The sequence below is a fragment of the Crocodylus siamensis genome, chromosome 3 (assembly GCF_052110815.1).
Source record: "Crocodylus siamensis isolate JL-2025a chromosome 3, ASM5211081v1, whole genome shotgun sequence".
Classification (NCBI taxonomy): domain Eukaryota; kingdom Metazoa; phylum Chordata; order Crocodylia; family Crocodylidae; genus Crocodylus; species Crocodylus siamensis.
Genome location: NC_143397.1, coordinates 259,148,846 through 259,154,845, shown reverse-complemented (window position 1 = coordinate 259,154,845; position 6,000 = coordinate 259,148,846).

Genomic DNA, 6,000 nt, shown 5'->3' with positions numbered 1-6,000 from the left:
CAGCCACCAAGACCAGCACTACTGGGACAGAATGGGACAACCCCATGCCACCCCATCTGGGCCTGCAGAGGGCCCGGCAGAGGGACAGGTAGGCAGCTGGAGCAGCGCTCATGCCCCCACTACAGCTGGTCTTGGCTCCAGCCCCAGCCCATCCCACAGTACTAGGGGACCACAGCTCTGGCTGCGTGACACCCGCTGGGTGGATGGGACGGGGCTGGGGCTGGGGCCACCTTCATCTCAGCAATGCTTGCGCCTCCTAGCTGACCACTGGATGCACCAAGGATGCTGGACGAGCCCAGCTCCAGCCCCCTGGCAGGCAGAGAGGGAACCTGCCCTCACCTGGTGGTGGGGGAGCCTGCAATTTTCTGTTTGCCTAGAGCCCCAATAAAGTTTCCCTATCTCTTCCGATGTGGGAATTAGCTCAGAGGGTAAAGCACTTGCATTGCATACAAGTGGTAGAGGGATTGATGCCTTCATTGTCTAGTTTGTCATGTTTCCTTCTTTGTTGTGTCTGAAATGGAGCCTGGTCTAAAGGGTATGTCCTACCGTGAAGATATCCTCCTTTGTCTGGGACATTCCAGCCTCCCCTTCTGATTTTTATTCTGGTTCCTGGGCTCAACCTGGTCACATAGGCAACTGGGCTAGAGAGAACTCCCTCCCATTCCCTCTTATTGTGTTCAGGGGATGCTGACAGCTTTTAAAAGGTTTGGTCTCCATCCGCAGTTTTCAAATAATGGCTGTTTCTAGTTTGATCCAGGTGATGAGGTCAGAAAAGTGATAAAAGGGTCAGGCCACCTGGTCTTGGAAGTCACTCCCTCTTCTTCTGGGAGGCTTTTTGAAAAAGACTGAAGTCTCAAACACCCCATAACTCTGTACAATTAGCTCAGTGGGTAGAGTCCTTGTTAAGCATGTGGAAAGTAGCAGGATCAATGCCTCCATTCTCCTGTACATCATGTTCCCTTTTTGGGGGCATGCAGCACTGAAATGGAAGCTGGACAAAGAGCATGTTCCTCTGTGCCTTGCAGTGTGCCTGTTTTGCTGCCTGAGGAGTGTGTTGCAGCAGGGCGAAAAAAGTGATGGCAAGCAGTAGGCACAAAAGAGCTCTTGGCTCAGAAAGTAGGGGCTATGAACCAGGCAGGAGTAAAACCTACAAACATCTGATCTATTGTCAGATGTGGTATCCATTGCACCACTGGCCAAGGGTGCAGGCAGAGACTGCCAGCTGCTGTTGAAGGGTGATCCCGCTTCCTGGTGCTCCACTTGGAGCTCAGCACTCCCTTTCCCTCCTGGGGGCACAGCTGGGTGGGCGTAGAGCTCGCCACCAGCACCAGTGCTGCAGGGACAGGACAGGACAACCCTGTACCCCTCTGCCTGGGCTGGGAGAGGACCCAGGAGAGGGGTGGGTGGAGGTCTGGGGATAAAGTTGTGCCCCCCGCCAAAGCTGGCCTTGGTCCATCCCATGGTCCTGTGGGGCTGTAGCTCAGGTTGTGTGACAGCCTGCTGGGAGGAGGGGCCAGGCTGGGGCTGGGACCGCCTTTACCTCAGCGATGCTTGTGCCCGCGGGCTGACCGCAGAAGCAGCAAAAAGGCTAGGAAGGCCCAGCAACAGCCCCCTGGCAGGTGCAGAGGGAAACTGCTCTTGCTTGTTGGGGGGCCTCCAATTTTCTGTTTGTCCAGGGTCCCCAAAACATCTTCCAGGGATCCACATACAGTGGCATCAGCTCAGAGAGTAAAGCACTCACTTAGCACGTGAGCGGTTGTGGGATCAATGCCTGCATTCTCCTATAGCCTGTGTTGCCTTTTGTTGGGGCTGCAAGTGAAGTGGTGGCTGGGCCAAAGAGCAGCTTCCTCTGGCTCTGGCAGGAGGGCTGTTTTGCTGCATGAGTGCTGTGGGGTGCCTGGGCCAAAAGCAGCAGCAAGTGGCAGGCACAAGAGAGATCTTGGATGACAAAAAAGGTACCATGAGCCAGGAAGAAGTCAAACCTACAATATTCTGATCTGTAGTAAGAAGCCTTATCCATAACCCCACTGGTGGTGAGCCCGCTTCCTGGTGCTCCACCTGGGGCCCAGTGACCCTTTCCCTCCTGCCGGACTCACAGGGGTGCAAGTGGGTGGGTGTAGAGCTTGCCAGTGGGCTTCTGGCCTCCATGCCCCATTCCTGCATTTGCAGGACTTGATCATTTGGCAGTGGTGAAGGAGGCAATAGGGTGGGATTTGTGGCAGGGAGCTCGGTGGTGGGGGCATCCTGGAGTGAAGCTGAAGATCTCCTGAGTTTGCGGCTGACAGGACCGGAGCTGGCAGGCATCTCGTGAAAATCCACTACGTGGTGCCACTGGGGCAGAGGGTGGGTGTGAGGGGAGCTGCGGCTGGCGGGGAGCGGGGAAGAGGCATGCTGGCCTGCGGCAATGGGAGGGGGGCAGTCGGCCAGGGGAGTGTGCAGGCAGGAGCAGATTAACGGGCAGGTTGGCCCATGCCAATCACTGGCTCCTTGGAGCACCAGCTGCAGCATGGCCCAGGCGGGCATCCTGGCTACAGGCATTTGGGGTTGGCAGGTTCCCTTTCTTTTTTCCTGGGGAATTAGCTCAGATGGTAGAGCGCTTTGCATGCATGAAGTAGTGAGATTGCTGCCTGCATTCTCCAGTACCTGCTTTGTCTTTTGTCCCATCATGCCTGCCTGCCTGGCGGCTCTGGCTGAAAGGGAGGCTGGGCCAAAAGGCACGTTCCCCTCTGCCTTGCAGGGGGCTGTTTTGCTGCATGAGGGCTGTGGTGCGGCCAGGCAAAAAAAGCAAGAAGCAGCAGCAGGAACAAGACAGCTCTTGGCTTGGAAAAAAGGCTGCACAAGCCAGGGAAGGCATCAAAGCTACAAGGTTCAGGCCCACAGTCAGACACATTATCCAAGACACACCACCCAGCTGTGGTGAAGGGCGATCCCACTTCCCGGTACCCCGCCTGGAGCCCAGTGCCCCCTTTCCTCCGCGGCGGGCTTGCGGGGATGCAGGTGGAAGGGGGCAGAGCTCACCAGCCATCTCTTTGGCCCCACTTATGCTTGGGCAGCGCAACAAGGCAGGGCATGAGGTGGGGCCCACCGGTCAATCTCCAGGAGGCTGCCCAGTCCAAAGGGGCTGGTGTGGGGGTGGAACTAGAAATCATGCCTAGCTGGAGGGCACCTTTGGCTTTGCCCAAAGCTTGGGCCCACGTGTCTGCCTTGTCAGTCACAGGAGCTGTGCCTGAAGGAGCCTGTGCGTGGAGGACTGCGGCACCTGAGGCCAGTGCAGCGTGCCGCCTGGAGTCGCCCTGGGGCCGACAGCCCCATCTTCCTTTACTAGGTCAGCTGGGAGAGTGGAGGACTATGGGCTTGCTTTGTTGTAGAAAATCCTTAGCTCTCTGGTTTCTTTCCAGCTCAAAGGAAAGTATTTGGTCTTAGCCAGTCTGCAGTTGGCAGCACCGCAAGCCTGTGACTCTTGGGGGGCAGGTTCTCACCACCCTTCACAAAGTGGCGGAGGCACGCGCGTGGTCAGGGCCCTCCTTTTGAGTTTGTGGCCTCCCTTCTCCACTCCTTTCTTCCTGGGGCTGTCTGCTGCAGGAGGCCCCACGGGCAGCCCCAGTCCCTCTCCGATTCCTGCTCCTGCCTTCTGTGAGCAGCTGCTGGCACCAGCCCCGCTGGGACAGGACGGACCAGCTTCGTCCCACGTCCCGCCCCAGCAGAGGTGCCAACAGAGGGGCGGGCGGGCAGCCGGGGCAGGAGCTCGTGTTCCCTCCCATCTCCCACCCAAGCCAGCTGTGGCCCTGTCCCTGGTCCCGTCCCGGCATGCAGTGCGAGGGGACCGCAGCTCTGGCTGTGCAACAGCCACTGGGCAGAGGAGCCAGGGCCAGGGTTGCCTTCACATCAGTAGTGCTTATGCCCCTGGCTTGCTCCAGACATGACAAAGAGGACAGAAGGGCCCAGAATCAGTCCCCTGGTGGCTTCCAATTTTCTGTTTTCCCAGGGCCCCAAGAAATTGTGCCTTATGGCCAAAGGCAGGGGATTTAGTTCAGCTCATAGAGTGATCGCTTAGCATGTGAGAGGTAGCAGTTTTGATCCCTGCGTTGTCCAGCAGGTTGTGTTGCCTTTTGTGCAGGTGCAGCTGAAATGGAGGCTGGTGCATGTGGCAGGAAGCCACTTTTGTTTCTACCCAAAATCTCTGTGCTGTGACAATGTGATTAGGATGGACCCAGCAGAGGAGACGCACCCTTACCCTATCTCTTTAGGTCACCTGAGCTGGATACAGTCCTGAGGGAGGGGGGAAACCTGCTCCCTCTGCCTACGTGACTGGTGTCACCTACCTGGAGGAGGGGCTTCTACCTGGTGGGCTGGAGTCTGCCCGGCAACTAGTGATGTATTTCAAATCGGTTGGCTGACAGCCAACCAGTGCTGGCCTCCACTGGACCAGGCAAATGAGGTCACAGGGGCTATATAAGTTAAGACTGCCCAGGAGGAGGGGGCAGCAGCCATGCGGGGGACTCAGAGGAGCTTTACCATCTGAAACTGGCTCTCTCCCCCATAACTCATGAGGTAGCAACAGCCTGCCTCCAGAGGGGATCTCCAACAGCCTCGGGATGATGCTTGTGAGTAAGCTACTTGAGATACAGTTAGATATTTAGCTGGCAGTAACTCAGATACGTGATCAAAAGGCTACCTCAGCCAGACTGTGTTGCTCTAGGGGATTTCTATGATATTGCTCAATCTTGTACCCTATTTTCACCCTACCCCTGTAATCAATAAAGTTCTCCTTTGTGACCAGTGTGGGAGACTTATTGAGGGGTGGGTCTAAATTATGCCTAAGAGACCCCTTAGGTCTGTGGACTAAGGGAGACTTTCCTTTTTGGCCCCCGGCCTGGGGAAATGCCCCAAGTGCCTGTCCTGGGTTGAGTACCCATAGGACTATTAGACCTGTGTTTCCCCGAGGACACAGGGCCGAGACAGTCCCTTCTCAGGGTGGTGGCATCTACATTACCCCCAGGCTAGAGAGTGTGCTTCAGGAAGGGGGACAGCCAGATGCGAAGCACCCCTAGGGAGGCGCTCGGAGCTGGGAAGGTGGTCGGGTGCGGGGAGGTAGGTGACTCAACACAGGAGTGCCCCCTACTGGCCTGCCACAGTGCAAACTGCATGTTCTCATGTCCTCAGGCCCCCAGCGCAAGCAGGCTGCAGGCGGGAGTCTTTGGAGAAGCTCTGCCTTCTCTTGTGCCCCTTGCAGAAGGGTTATTTTGCTGCCTGAGGCCAGAAGAGTGGGTAGGCAGTGTGAGGCGGAAGTCATGCTCATGCTAGCCCACCTTGGCCCATGGTGCTGGGGGATGCAGCTCCAGCTGTACGACAGTCGCTGGGCAGAGGGGCTGGGACTGCCTTCACCTCAATGGCACTCATGCCCCCTTGCTTGTCCTGATCGTGCCAAGGAGGCCAGGTGAGACCAATAGGAGTTCCCTGGCAGGTGGCCTCCAATTTTCTATCTGCCCAGGGCCTCAATATAGTCCAAGCCTGTGTGTTGGTGAATTATTTCATCTAGTAGAGCGCTTGCGTAGCATGCAAGAGGTTGTGGGATCAATGCACGTGTTTTCCAGCATCTTGTGTTACCTTTTATCCTGTCATGGCTGCAACTAAAAAGGAGGCAGGGGCAAGTAGCATGTTTGTATTTGCTCTGGGGCCCTGGGGAAGCATGGCGGGGTCTTTGGAGGAGCTCTGCCTTCTGCTGTGCATCTTGTAGGACTGTTGCATGAGGCTGGAGAAGGGTGTAGAAGGAGATGAGGCATGAGATGCAGGCTGGCAAAAAGACCACCATCAAGCGCAAGAGAGCTTTTGGCTCAGAGAAGAAGCAGTACAAGCCAGGCCAGAGTTAAACCTACAATCATCTGATCTGTAATCAGACACATTACCCAGTGCAACACTGGCCCAAACACACCTTGTTGCTTCCAGCTGCTGGTGAAGGGCAAGCCTGCTCCCTAGACCCCTGCCTGGAGCCCACCACCC